Genomic DNA, 13,962 nt, shown 5'->3' on the forward strand with positions numbered 1-13,962 from the left:
TTCCCCGGCAGGTCTTGTTAAACGAGGGGTTCCTCAGTGGCCATGAGAGTGTGGGCCTTCCCCGGCAGGTCTTGTTAAACGAGGGGTTCCTCAGTGGCCATGAGAGTGTGGGCCTTCCCCGGCAGGTCTTGTTAAACGAGGGGTTCCTCAGTGGCCATGAGAGTGTGGGCCTTCCCCGGCTGGTCTTGTTAAACGAGGGGTTCCTCAGTGGCCATGAGAGTGTGGGCCTTCCCCGGCAGGTCTTGTTAAACGAGGGGTTCCTCAGTGGCCAGGAGAGTGTGGGCCTTCCCCGGCAGGTCTTGTTAAACGAGGGGTTCCTCAGTGGCCATGAGAGTGTGGGCCTTCCCCGGCAGGTCTTGTTAAACGAGGGGTTCCTCAGTGGCCATGAGAGTGTGGGCCTTCCCCGGCAGGTCTTGTTAAACGAGGGGTTCCTCAGTGGCCATGAGTGTGGGCCTTCCCCGGCAGGTCTTGTTAAACGAGGGGTTCCTCAGTGGCCATGAGAGTGTGGGCCTTCCCCGGCAGGTCTTGTTAAACGAGGGGTTCCTCAGTGGCCATGAGAGTGTGGGCCTTCCCCGGCAGGTCTTGTTAAACGAGGGGTTCCTCAGTGGCCATGAGTGTGGGCCTTCCCCGGCAGGTCTTGTTAAACGAGGGGTTCCTCAGTGGCCATGAGAGTGTGGGCCTTCCCCGGCAGGTCTTGTTAAACGAGGGGTTCCTCAGTGGCCATGAGTGTGGGCCTTCCCCGGCAGGTCTTGTTAAACGAGGGGTTCCTCAGTGGCCATGAGTGTGGGCCTTCCCCGGCAGGTCTTGTTAAACGAGGGGTTCCTCAGTGGCCATGAGAGTGTGGGCCTTCCCCGGCAGGTCTTGTTAAACGAGGGGTTCCTCAGTGGCCATGAGTGTGGGCCTTCCCGGCAGGTCTTGTTAAACGAGGGGTTCCTCAGTGGCCATGAGAGTGTGGGCCTTCCCGGCAGGTCTTGTTAAACGAGGGGTTCCTCAGTGGCCATGAGTGTGGGCCTTCCCCGGCAGGTCTTGTTAAACGAGGGGTTCCTCAGTGGCCATGAGTGTGGGCCTTCCCCGGCAGGTCTTGTTAAACGAGGGGTTCCTCAGTGGCCATGAGTGTGGGCCTTCCCCGGCAGGTCTTGTTAAACGAGGGGTTCCTCAGTGGCCATGAGAGTGTGGGCCTTCCCCGGCAGGTCTTGTTAAACGAGGGGTTCCTCAGTGGCCATGAGAGTGTGGGCCTTCCCCGGCAGGTCTTGTTAAACGAGGGGTTCCTCAGTGGCCATGAGAGTGTGGGCCTTCCCCGGCAGGTCTTGTTAAACGAGGGGTTCCTCAGTGGCCATGAGAGTGTGGGCCTTCCCCGGCAGGTCTTGTTAAACGAGGGGTTCCTCAGTGGCCATGAGAGTGTGGGCCTTCCCCGGCAGGTCTTGTTAAACGAGGGGTTCCTCAGTGGCCATGAGAGTGTGGGCCTTCCCCGGCAGGTCTTGTTAAACGGAAGAGTGATTTATGTTAACGCCGTTGTAAGGCCAAGACTGAAGTCAATCGCTTCTACTGTTGACTGATGAGGAAACCCCTGGACTTGGTGGGCTTGATGACAGAACTGAGGACTTTTGGGCGAGAGTATATATTTTTTTCCCCAACCTGCCACATTTCTCCTTCTAAAAATCCTGCGCTTATGACGTAACAGACGATTTAAACCTCAACTTATCAAATAACATTTTATTTGTCACATGCACCGAATACAGCAGGTGTTAGCCTTACAGTGAAATGCTTACTTACAAGCCCTTAACCAACAATGCATTTCACAAAAATAAGTATTTACTAAAATAAACTGAAGAAAAAAAAAGAAGAAAATAGAAAAATAACAAATAATTAAAGAGCAACAATAACATAACAGTAACAAGGCTATATACAGGGGGTACAGGAGTCAATGTGCGGGGGCACAAGTTAGTTGAGGTAACTGAGGTAATATGCACATGTACACTACCGTTCAAGAGTTTGTGGTCACTTAGAAATGCCCTTGTTTTTTAAAGAAAATCAGATTTGTTTTGTCCATTAAAATAAAATAGATCAGAAATGCAGTGTAGACATTGTTAATGTTGTAAATTACTATTGTAGCTAGAAACGGCAGATTTTTTAATGGAATATCTACATAGGTGTACAGAGGCCCATTATCAGCAACCATGACTCCTGTGTTCCAATAGCACGTTGAGTTAGCTAATCCAAGTTTATAATTTTAAAAGGCTAGTTGATCATTAGGGGCGGCAGGGTAGCCTAGTGGTTAGAGTGTTGGACTAGTAACCGAAAGGTTGCAAGTTCGAATCCCTGAGCTGACAAGGTACAAATCTGTCGTTCTGCCCCTGAACAGGTCCTTCTGTAGCTCAGTTGGTAGAGCATGGCGCTTGTAACGCCAGGGTAGTGGGTTCGATTCCCGGGACCACCCATACGTAGAATGTATGCATGCACACATGACTGTAAGTCGCTTTGGATAAAAGCATCTGCTAAATGGCATATATTATATTATTATTATTAACAGGCAGTTAACCCACTGTTCCTAGGCCGTCATTGAAAATAAGAATTTGTTCTTAACTGACTTGCCTAGTAAAATAAAGGTAAAATAAAAATAAAATAAAATAAAAAATTAGAAAACCCTTTTGCAATTCTGTTAACACAGCTGAAAACTATTGTGCTGTTAACTGTAGTTGAATATCTTTTTCTGCTCAAACCATCTCTGTTTGATCCTCATTAGTCAGACCTAGAGCAGCCTGTCCTCCCTGTCATAACCCAGTCTAACCCAGTCCTAGCCCAGTCTAACTCAGCCACTGAATCAGTCTGCTCTCTGTCCTGGCCCAGTGTAACCCAGCCACTGAGTCACAGTCTGACCTCTGGGTTTGTTGTTAAACAGCTGTGTGTGGACAGTGCTCCAGACTCACCATCCAAGTTTAATACTAGTCTGGGACTACAGTGATGAAGATGGACCTTTCAAGGAGGAGAGAGTGAGTGTGAAAGAGAACAGTTCAGAATATTTCAAGGGATACTTTGAGATTTTGGCAATGAGGCCTTTAGTAGATGAGTCAGATGAACTTGTGGATTCCATTTTTTTAACATGCTAGCAGATACCCATAGACCCATAGCTAATGCTAATTAGCATTGGCTTTCAAAACTATGTCCTTTTATATTTGACCCAGAGACATAAACCATGGTATCCACGAGTTCATCTGATAAAGGACCTCATCACCAAAATGCCGAAATCATTACCAAAATCCCAAAATCACTACCAAAATCCCGAAGTATCCCTTTAAATATTCTGAACTTTTCTCTTTCACACTCACTCTCTTCTCTTGTCTCTCACACACACACACACACACACACACACACACCCTCTCGCTCTCGCTCTCTCTGTCAGAAAGGGAAGTCGCACATGGACGAGAGCATTCTCTTCTTGGTCCCACGGTTTCCCCCCTGCGAAGTCAGCACGGGCTGCTGGATGATGTTAGAACATGGATGTCTGTTTCTGGCCTGCTAGCTAGACGTGTCTTGACCAGACATTTGTTACTGGACATCACAGGGCAGATGCATGACATGGTAAAGGAAAAGAGGTAGGCTTACATGACTGGCTGCTAGTGAGACTCTCTCTTTACTGCCTGTGAATGAGTGTGTTTGTCTGGGATAGATATTACTGTCCACTGTTCTGTGTTTTAGATTAGTTCAGGCCGTGGTATTGTTGTAATACACTCAGAATAGAATATTTATTTTACCTTTATTTAACCAGGCAAGTCAGTTAATTAAGAACAAATTCTTATTTTCAATGACTGCCTAGGAACAGTGGGTTAACTGCCTGTTCAGGGGCAGAACGACAGATTTGTACCTTGTCAGCTTGCAACCTTCCGGTTACTAGTCCAACGCTCTAACCACTAGGCTACCCTGCAGCCTCGGCAGTATAAGTGCTGCTCATAATTTGGCTGATTTCCTTCCTATCCTTCAGTCTACTAAATTATGTTCTTTCTGTAGATTCATACAATAGGAGACATCATGAACAGCTCTATAATGACCAAGATATTGACTTTCATTGGTTGTAAAAATGTTTGAAAGTGTTGCTTCGTCTTTCATCACATCAAAGTTTGAGACCTCTTTCATGACATCAGTAATCATGCTTGTCCTGTTCAATCCCCAAGGGCCCAATGTGTCTTTTCAGAAGCTCCTAAACGCAAAGGCACACAAAAACACTTTCAGGGTTACCAGAAGGAGTGGGAGCCGGGGATTGCAGGATCAGAGGAAAAAGTTGAGCCTTTCAGGAAACCCTCTAATGTTGTTTAATGATGAATTGCTACATTGCTTCACAGTTACAGTGCTTTTGGGAATGACAGACTCTGACTGGTGTTTCTCAATGTGGTCCTGGCAGAAAGCCACACAAACTCATTTTTAATGACCTTAGAAATAGCCCTGGCTGGCAACACCTCTCAACCATCTCAGTAGGTCAGAGGTGTTTTTTCAGCTTTTTAATGACAGCTACTTTGCGTTTCATAGTGTTGGTCAGCTGGAAAATGTCTTGAACTGAACAGCTTTCCATTTACTCTGACTTGAGACATGCGGTTGTTGTTTTAATTCAGGGTGGCACATCCGATCCCGAGCTTGTCAAGGCTACAGACTTCTACACTGTGCTTCTACACCTGCATTGCTTGCTGTTTGGGGTTTTAGGCTGTGTTTCTGATATATCAGCTGATGTAAGAAGGGGTATATAAATACATTTGATTTGGTTTACAGACGAGGATTATTCTTTTTTTAATGATGGAGCATGTTCTGTGCAGTCTTAGTGGTGGGTGATTTTCAGGAAAAGGTGTTTTAAACTTCAATCGGGATCAGGTGAATATAAATATTTAGCGACATTCAGCAACTTGAAGAGACCTCTCTAGCTCTCCCTATCTCCCCCCCACCCTTCCCTCTTGCCACCTTGGCTCATTCCGAAATGACATCAATCCCCCAAATTTCCTGAAATACTTGTATAGTCCCTTGTGTCCAAAGCTGTCACTGAACTATGGGAATTCCACAGTAACAGAGTGATGCTGAGAATTGTTCCCATTAAAATGCATGTCAAACAAAAACCAATGATCATAAAGTTTAACAAACCATACAATTCTATGCACGAGGACTACTTGTAACAATTCACTCAGAAAAGTTTGCAAAGCATGTTTACTTGAAGAACAGTGCAGATGTTGACGGCACAAACAGCTCCAACCTGGTGAAAACAAGCCTTTTGACTGATGTTTATACCTGTAAGTATAAAACTGTAAGAGTTTTAATGCTCTAATTAGATCAGGTGAATATAAATATTTAGTGTCATTCATCCACTTGAAGACGTTGCTGTTTTCTTCAGACAGTCACAGGACTTGTGTTTGATTAGGTTGTCATGTGAGACATTGTTTGTGGGTAATGCCTTTTTAAAATGTCTGAATGTAAAACGGTGGAGAATGTATAGGGTTTGCAAATGTGCCATATCAGCAGCCAGACAGAACCAGAATTCCCCTGGAAAAGAGCTTCTGCATCCCAAATGCCATGATATTCCCTACATAGTGCACTACTTTTGAACATGGTGCACTACTGTTGAATGAGACACACACGGACCCAGGTCTAAATGAGCGGTAAAAGACCTAATTGGATTTAAGCTGGATCCTTATTGACTCCTCTTTAACCTCCTGCTCCTAATCTCTGACATGTGGTTTTTATTTCAGAAGACCTCTGCAGGAAAAATACAATATTCAACTGTACCATATATATGCCGATCTTATTCCATCTGAGCCAAAGCGGGCAGGGTTGAAACCACTGCCAGGTGGAGTGTTTTAATACAGACCCTGGGAGACCATGTGCCCCAAATGGCACCCTATTCTCAAAAGTAGTGGACTACCGTATGGGCCCTGGTCTAAAGTAGTGCACTATATAGCAATTAGGCTGTCATTTGGGACTTAACCTGAGACTCTGTGTAGATGAATATCTCTCCCTCTGTAAGTGTTCCAGGATATTCCGTTGTAGAAGCATTACAAAGTGTCTGTCAGTCACTGTCGTCCATGGCATTGATGCCCCAAGTCAGAGGAAGGCCACATCTAGAAATGTTTAACTCATATGAACACTAGCCATCTCCTGTAGCTTCCTGTACAAAGGAGGTTGATTCAGCGTAATAATGTGCTGTCTGTCAGCCACAATGCCTCATCGGCGTAGATCTCTCAGGAGGAGGAACGTATAAGATGTCGCAGATCTCCAGTTGTTCCATCCAGGCAGAGGACCTCTGGGCCTCAGCCTGCCCAGGACAGGAGGCCTCTTTGTGGGTTGATGGTGGAGATTGCGCCGTTCTCCTGGAGTGCGGTGGCCTTCTGGCCCAGTTCACTTACTGTAAGTGGATCGGCTGTTTAGGGCAATCCGTCAACATGCACATACCCATTCAGCAACCCAGTGGTTGGTGCCGTTTAAGATGAGGCAGATTGTTTTTTTTAACCAACATGGACTTATTTCTATTACAGCATATTAGATGACTGTCATTCGTATTCCATTCACCCAGTTCAATGTAACAGCAATAGGTTTAGGCTACTACATGATACTTAAATTTCCCTGTACCTATCATGAGATTGCTACAACCTAGCCTATTAATGAAGGTTTAAACACAGTTGCACACAGGTCGAGAGAGAAATTTGAGGTGACACACATGGACAGACAGTGACACATTCAATACCGCCTTGCACACTCTTGCCTGCATCTAGCTGATCTAGGGTGTAATCATTAGTCCAACAGAATTGTCAGAATGAATACACCCCTGATCCCACACACAGTTCACTTTCATAGCCACATGCAAACATCTAGTTGTATTACTTCATGTATCTACACACTCTCCTCATCTCACCTTTTTCCCTTCGCTTGTGGACCTCAATGCGTAACACATCAGCTTTCTGTGACCTGGCGAAAAAGCCTTTCCAAACCAAACCTTCATAACACCCACATGCGGCCTATATCATTGTCACCATATTAGCTAAAGTATCGTCATAGTCAACATGGCTAATAGAACTAACGTGTTAGTAAACCCCCTACAATAATGCAGTACAGTGTACAGTCAGTAAGCAGTTTAGCAGTTACACTGGCGGGCCTCAGTCCAAAAGCTTACTTGCCACTGAGCTTACCCAACTAGCTAACATAGCATCTCTCTGTTTGAGCCGGATGTTGAGTGTGAGTAGGCTAAACTAGCTAGTTGCATTTGGTAGCTAAGTGAAAGTGAAAATAAATGACAATATAGCTAGCTTTCTCTCTCTCTCTGGCTCCTCCTTCATATTTGAATAAATTAATTTGTTCAAAATTGTTCAACTATTGTCTTTCTCTCTTTTGAGTCAACTACTCATCACATTTTATGCACTGCAGTGCTAGATAGCTGTAGCTTATACTTTCAATACTAGATTAATTATCTGATTCTTTGATTGGGTGGACAACATGTCAGTTCATGCTGCAAGAGCTCTGATAGGTTGGAGGAAGTCCTCCAAAAGTTGTCATAATTACTTTGCAAGTCTATCGAAGGGGGTGAGAACCATGAGCCTCCTAGGTTTTGTATTGAAGTCAGTGTACCCAGAGGAGGACGAAAGCTAGCTGTCCTCCTGCTATACCATGGTTCTACCCTACAGAGTGCTGTTGAGGCTACTGTAGACCTTCTTTGCAAAACAATGTTTTAGTCAATTATTTGGTGATGAGAATTTATTTTCTGTGGTTTTATCTAAAAATGAAACTTTTTATGAAATTCACTGAAGATGGTCCGCCCCTTCCTCCTATGATGAGCCTCAACTGACGCAACCCCCAAACTCCCCCCAAAACCCACATGCAATCATCACCACATAGCCTACATACGCACAGAGATTTCCTCTCAGCCATACCCCAAACCCAGTCCCTGCTGAAGACATTCATAGGGACATGGATCATATTAATGGATTCCATTCCATATGGTTTGGGTTAAACTCAGCACCTTACAGGTGCTCAGCTTTGTGACCTTTAAATGCAATATACAGAGCTCAGCGTGTGGCCAAGGGCTATGTGTGTCATGTGTCTTTAAGTTTGCTAGTTAGACAGGATATGGACTAATAAATGATCAGACAGAGGGATGTGTGATTATAAACAAACCACAGCTGGGGTGGTCCTGTTCCCTAATTGTTTTAGTCTGTGTTTCTGTTGGTGTTTGTCACACCATCCACAAATCAAGCCTGTGCTTGTTTTCTCTTGCGGTTGCTGGTGTTGGTGGCCTTACTGGCTTAGCTAAGAGCTCAGTTGCTCTGTAATGGGCTCAATCACATGGAATCATATAGATACTGAGCCAGGTTCTGGTTCTCACCAGGCACGGAATGAAAACCGAATGAACAAGAGGCCTACAGTACACTGCCATGGTCAATTGACTTCCACTAGAAGACGTCCGCAACCACTCCCGGCCATACCTCCAACAGACAATGCTTAAGACTTGTTTTCTGAGGGAAGGTTTGTCAGCATAGCAATGAACAGTGGAGGTAGAAGAAGTCAATTGGAAACAGCCTTTTCATAATTAAGTATGAAAATCATGGCTAGTGGTTAGCCTTTTCCCCCTGAACAACACATGGACCACATTACTAATGTTTAGGGTTTTGAATTGGAGATTGTCAAGTGTTATGATAGCCTGGGGATACAATGTTCTGTGAATTGTTAATTCCTTACAGATTTAATTTGAAAATATGGTCTAAACTTCATTTCTTACCATGTGGAAGTGTATTTGAAGAAAAAAGTCTAAAAGTTATATCTTTATACCTACAGTGTGTTTCAAACCGTGTGCTGAACTTAACCACGGAAAAAATGACAAATGAAAGCAAAGCAATGTAATGTAATGACAAGGTTGTGCTGAGCCTGCGCCAGAGCTTCACGTTCCGTCCATGTCGTACGACCACAAATAACTTAATGACAGGACACTCACCGTCCCCTCCTAGACCTGCTAGCACATTCCCTTTCTCCCTTTTCTATTACAGGCCATCACCAAGGCCCTACAACTAGTCATTGGGCGATGGGAGGGCCATGACAGCATCGCGTTAGATCTACTGCTCCCCGCAGGCGGACCTAGGTCTAAAACGGGCAGCTGCTCCTCATGTACAGATAGGCTAGTGGTTTGTGAAGGGTTCCACTGCTAGGAGATGCCAGCCTGCTCTTGGGTGGTTTCAATCTCTCCACTGCTGTCTAGATGATGATGATGATGATGATGATATCTGTCAGTAGGTAGGTGTCTCCCAATAGTCAAAAGTCTCTTCTTTGACCTTTCCTTGTCTCCTTTCCTTTGTCTGCACTAGACTGTGAAAAACTAGACAAGGGAAATCATTTCACCAGTTATTTTATAGCCTTGCAGATGGAGACAAGGAGAGAGACTTTAGACTATTGACACACGAGGCGTTGAAGAACCCTGCTGATTGCTGACACTGTCCATTCCATGTGGCCTTGAACTCCGCCTCCAGAGACGTGTTCCTGAGTCAAGAAAATGTTCTTGGGTCAGTTTCTGAATTTAAAATGGATTAAATTGAGTAAAGTTTTTTTTTTGTCACCCCCAGGGGTACGCGCAATGCCGTCGGCGGTACGCCAAATGAAAATGTGATTAACACTTTTTTTTGTAAATACAGTTGAAGTCGGAAGTTTACATGCACCTTAGCCAAATACATTTCAACTCAGTTTTTCACAATTCCTGACATTTAATCCCAGTAAAAGTTCCCTGTCTTAGGTCAGTTGGGATCACAATTTTATTTTAAGAATGTGAAATGTCAGAATAATAGTAGAGATTGATTTATTTCAGCTTTTATTTCTTTCATCACATTCCCAGTGGGTCAGAAGTTTACATACACTCAATTAGTATTTTGTAGCATTGCCTTTAAATTGTTTAACTTGGGTCAGGCGTTTCAGGTAGCCTTCCACAAGCTTCCCACAATAAGTTGGGTGAATTTTGGCCCATTCCTCCTGACAGAGCTGTTGTAACTGAGTCAGGTTTGTAGGCCTCCTTGCTCGCACACCCTTATTCAGTTCTGACCACACTTTTTTTTTTATAGGATTAAGGTCAGGGCTTTGTGATGGCCACTCCAATACCTTGACTTTGTTGTCCTTAAGCCATTTTGCCACAACTTTGTAAGTATGCTTGGGGGTCATTGTCCATTTGGAAGAACTGTTTGCGACCAAGCTTTAACTTCAGGACTGATTTCTTGATGTTGCTTCAAAATATCCACATAATTTTCCTACCTCATGATGCCATCTATTTTGTGAAGTGCACCAGTCCCTCCTGCAGCAAAGCACCCCCACAACATGATGCTGCCACCCCCGTGCTTCACGGTTCTTCGGCTTGCAAGCATCTCCCTTTTTCCTCCAAACATAACGATGGTCATTATGGCCAAACAGTTCTATTTTTGTTTCATCAGACCAGAGGACATTTATTCAAAAAGTACAAGCTTTGTCCCCATCTGCAGTTGCAAACTGTAGTCAGGCTTTTTTATGGCGGTTTTGGAGCAGTGGCTTCTTCGTTCTTTCCTCCTGAGCAGCCTTTCAGGTTATGTCGATATAGGAATCGTTTTACTGTGGATATAGATACTTTTGTACCTGTTTCCTCCAGCATCTTCACAAGGTCCTTTGCTGTTGTTCTGGGATTGATTTGCACTTTTCGCACTAAAGTATGTTCATCTCTAGGAGACAGAACGTCTCTCCTTCCTGAGTGTGTACTATTGTTTGTACAGATGAACGTGGTATCTTCAGGCATTTGAAAATTGCTCCCAAGGATGAACCAGACTTGTGGAGGTCTACACTTTATTTTCTACGGTCTTGGCTGATTTCTTTTGATTTGTCCATGATGCCAAGCAAAGAGGCACTGAGGTTGAAGGTAGGCCTTGAAATACATCCACAGGTACACCTCCAATTGACTCAAATTATGTAAATTAGCTTCTAGAAGAAGCTTCTAAAGCCATGACATAATTTTTTTTAATTTTCCAAGCTGTTTAAAGGCACAGTCAACTTAGTGCATGCAAACTTCTGACCCACTGGAATTGTGATACAGTGAAATCTGTCTGTAAACAATTGTTGGAAAAATGACTTGTGTCATGCACAAAGTAGATGTCCTAACCGACTTGACAAAACTATGGTTTGTTAACAATAAATTTATGGAGTGGTTGAAAAACAAGTTTTAATGACTCCAACCTAAGTATTATGTAAACTTCCGACTTCAACTGTTTACATACACTTAGGTTGGAGTCATTAAAGAGGGGGTATGCAGCTGGAGGTTGAATGTTTGAAAGGGTACGGGACTATTAAAAGTTTGGGAATGAATGCCGTAGAGGAAGGAAACCATTCATTGGCCCCATGGTGAAATCCCTGGAGACTTTCAAACTTTTACAGAGTTGAATGGCTGTGATAGAAAAGAACTGAGGATGGATCAACATTGTAGTTACTCCAAAATACTAACCTAATTGACAGAGTGAAAGGGAAGCCTGTACCGAATACAAATATTCCAAAACATGCATCATGTTTGCATCAAGGCACTGAAGTAATACTGCAAAAAAATATGTGGCAAAGCAATTCACATTTTATCCTGAAGTGTTATGTTTGGGGCAATTCCATACAACACATTACTGATTTCCACTATCCATGTGTTCAAGCATAGTGGTGGCTGCAATTCCATACAACACATTACTGATTTCCACTATCCATGTGTTCAAGCATAGTGGTGGCTGCATCACGTTATGGGTGTGCTTGTAATTGTTAAGGACAGGGGATTTTTTTCAGGAGCTAAGCCAGGAAAAACATGGTTCAGTCTGCTTTCCACCAGATGCTGAGAGATATTAATTCACCTTTCAGCAGGACAGTAACCTAAAACACAAGGCCATCTACCCTGGAGTTTCTTTCCAAGAATACAGTGAATGTTCCTGAATGGGCGAGTTAAAGTTTTGACTTCAATCTGCTTGAAAAGCGATGGCAAGAAAATCGTTGTCTAGCAATGATCAACAACCAATTTGACAGATTTTGAAGATGTATTTTTATTTTTATAATGGGCTAATATTGTACAATCCAGGTGTGCAAAAGATCTTAGAGACTTACCTAGTAATACTCACAGCTGTAATTGCTGCCAAAGGTGATTCTAACTAAATGTGCAAAATTGTCTAAAAACATGTTTTCACTTAGTCATTATGGGGTATTGTGTGTGTACAAAAATCGAATTATTTTGAATTCAGGCTGTAACACAACAAAATGTGGAATAAGTCAAGGGGTATTGAATACTTTCTTAAGGCACTGTAATTAAGACCGTGTCGTGGATGAGTTATACCAATTGATAAAGTATTGGCTTGAGGTCTGCAGTCATATGGATCATTGGATTGTATTTATGGCCAGCTTTAAAGAACATGTGTTTTGGGGATTCTTGTGAAGAGAGTGGAATTCCCCTATTTAACCCTGTTGAACCTGTCCTGTCACACACTCCCAGCTTCTTACATTACCAATTATCACCAAAGCATAAGAAGTTAACTTTTTTTGGTCCATCAGCCACGGTGGCAGGTAGATTTTTTATTTTTTTATTTCCCTGCTGATGATTTTTTTACCTACCCAAATATTTTTCTGCCGTAATTACACCAACAACAAACATGTTTGGGATGAGCATGCTTTCTGTTTTTCTAGGTAAAAAAACATAGAAAATAAGATATTGTCTGATAGAATGTATGCACACTTGTTAAATGTATACATGTATAACTAGTAAGAATGAATGGGGTATATTGTTTAATTTCATATATTATTATTATTATTATAGTAAGAATGAATGGGGTATATTGTTTAATTTCATTTAATTTGCATGTTAAAATAAATAATTTAGTACAATAATAAAAACAGGTAAGCAGTTCTAAAAGTGAACATCAAGAATCAACCTAGTGCCTTCCCAGCCACAAGGCTGAGTGATACGGCTTATTTATTATTAGAGTTCAGGGCTCTAGTGCCTTCCCAGCCACAAGGCTGAGTGATACGGCTTATTTATTATTAGAGTTCAGGGCTCTAGTGCCTTCCCAGCCCAAGGCAGCCACAAGCCACAAGACTGAGTGATACGGCTTATTTATTATTAGAGTTCAGGGCTCTAGTGCCTTCCCAGCCACAAGGCTGAGTGATACGGCTTATTTATTATTAGAGTTCAGGGCTCTAGTGCCTTCCCAGCCACAAGGCTGAGTGATACGGCTTATTTATTATTAGAGTTCAGGGCTCTAGTGCCTTCCCAGCCACAAGGCTGAGTGCCTTCCCAGCCACAAGGCTTATGCTTATTTATTTTATTATTAGAGTTCAGGGCTCTAGTGCCTTCCCAGCCACAAGGCTGAGTGATACGGCTTATGTATTATTAGAGTTCAGGGCTCTAGTGCCTTCCCAGCCACAAGGCTGAGTGATACGGCTTATTTATTATTAGAGTTCAGGGCTCTAGTGCCTTCCCAGTCACAAGGCTGAGTGATACGACTTATGTATTATTAGAGTTCAGGGCTCTAGTGCCTTCCCAGCCACAAGGCTGAGTGATACGGCTTATGTATTATTAGAGTTCAGGGCTCTACGCTGACATATTTTACGGGTACATGATGTGCTCGTAAGTAGAAATGTAGAAGCACACATGCACACACACATGCACACACACAACACAAACACATGCACACACACATGCACACACACAACACATGCACAGACACAACACACACAACACACAGGGACAGTGAGCGAGTGAATGTGAAAGGAAAATATGTAATGTTGCCAACATGGCAGGGTGTCGGTGCTACAGAGCAGTACCCCTGAGGGAAGTAGCGAGTCACTGAGAATATGGACAAAAAGAACTGGCTGTGAGGCTCCTAACACTGCCATACCGCCTGGTTCACTTCTACTGAAGAGTTATAGCTGCTGTCTTACACACACACTGTGTGTCCTGCTGGTGCTATTGTTGTGTGTAGG

The 13,962-nt window shown here is 43.4% G+C and overlaps 1 protein-coding gene across 2 annotated transcripts in view; it reads left to right on the forward strand.

Annotated features, from left to right (window-relative positions):
- LOC123997218 (prolyl 3-hydroxylase 2-like) overlaps positions 1-13,962 on the forward strand; it is a 108,362-nt gene that overhangs the window by 26,788 nt on the left and 67,612 nt on the right. The gene's annotated exons all lie outside the window — the stretch shown is intronic.

This window comes from Oncorhynchus gorbuscha, linkage group LG02 (genome assembly GCF_021184085.1).
Source record: "Oncorhynchus gorbuscha isolate QuinsamMale2020 ecotype Even-year linkage group LG02, OgorEven_v1.0, whole genome shotgun sequence".
Lineage (NCBI taxonomy): Eukaryota > Metazoa > Chordata > Actinopteri > Salmoniformes > Salmonidae > Oncorhynchus > Oncorhynchus gorbuscha.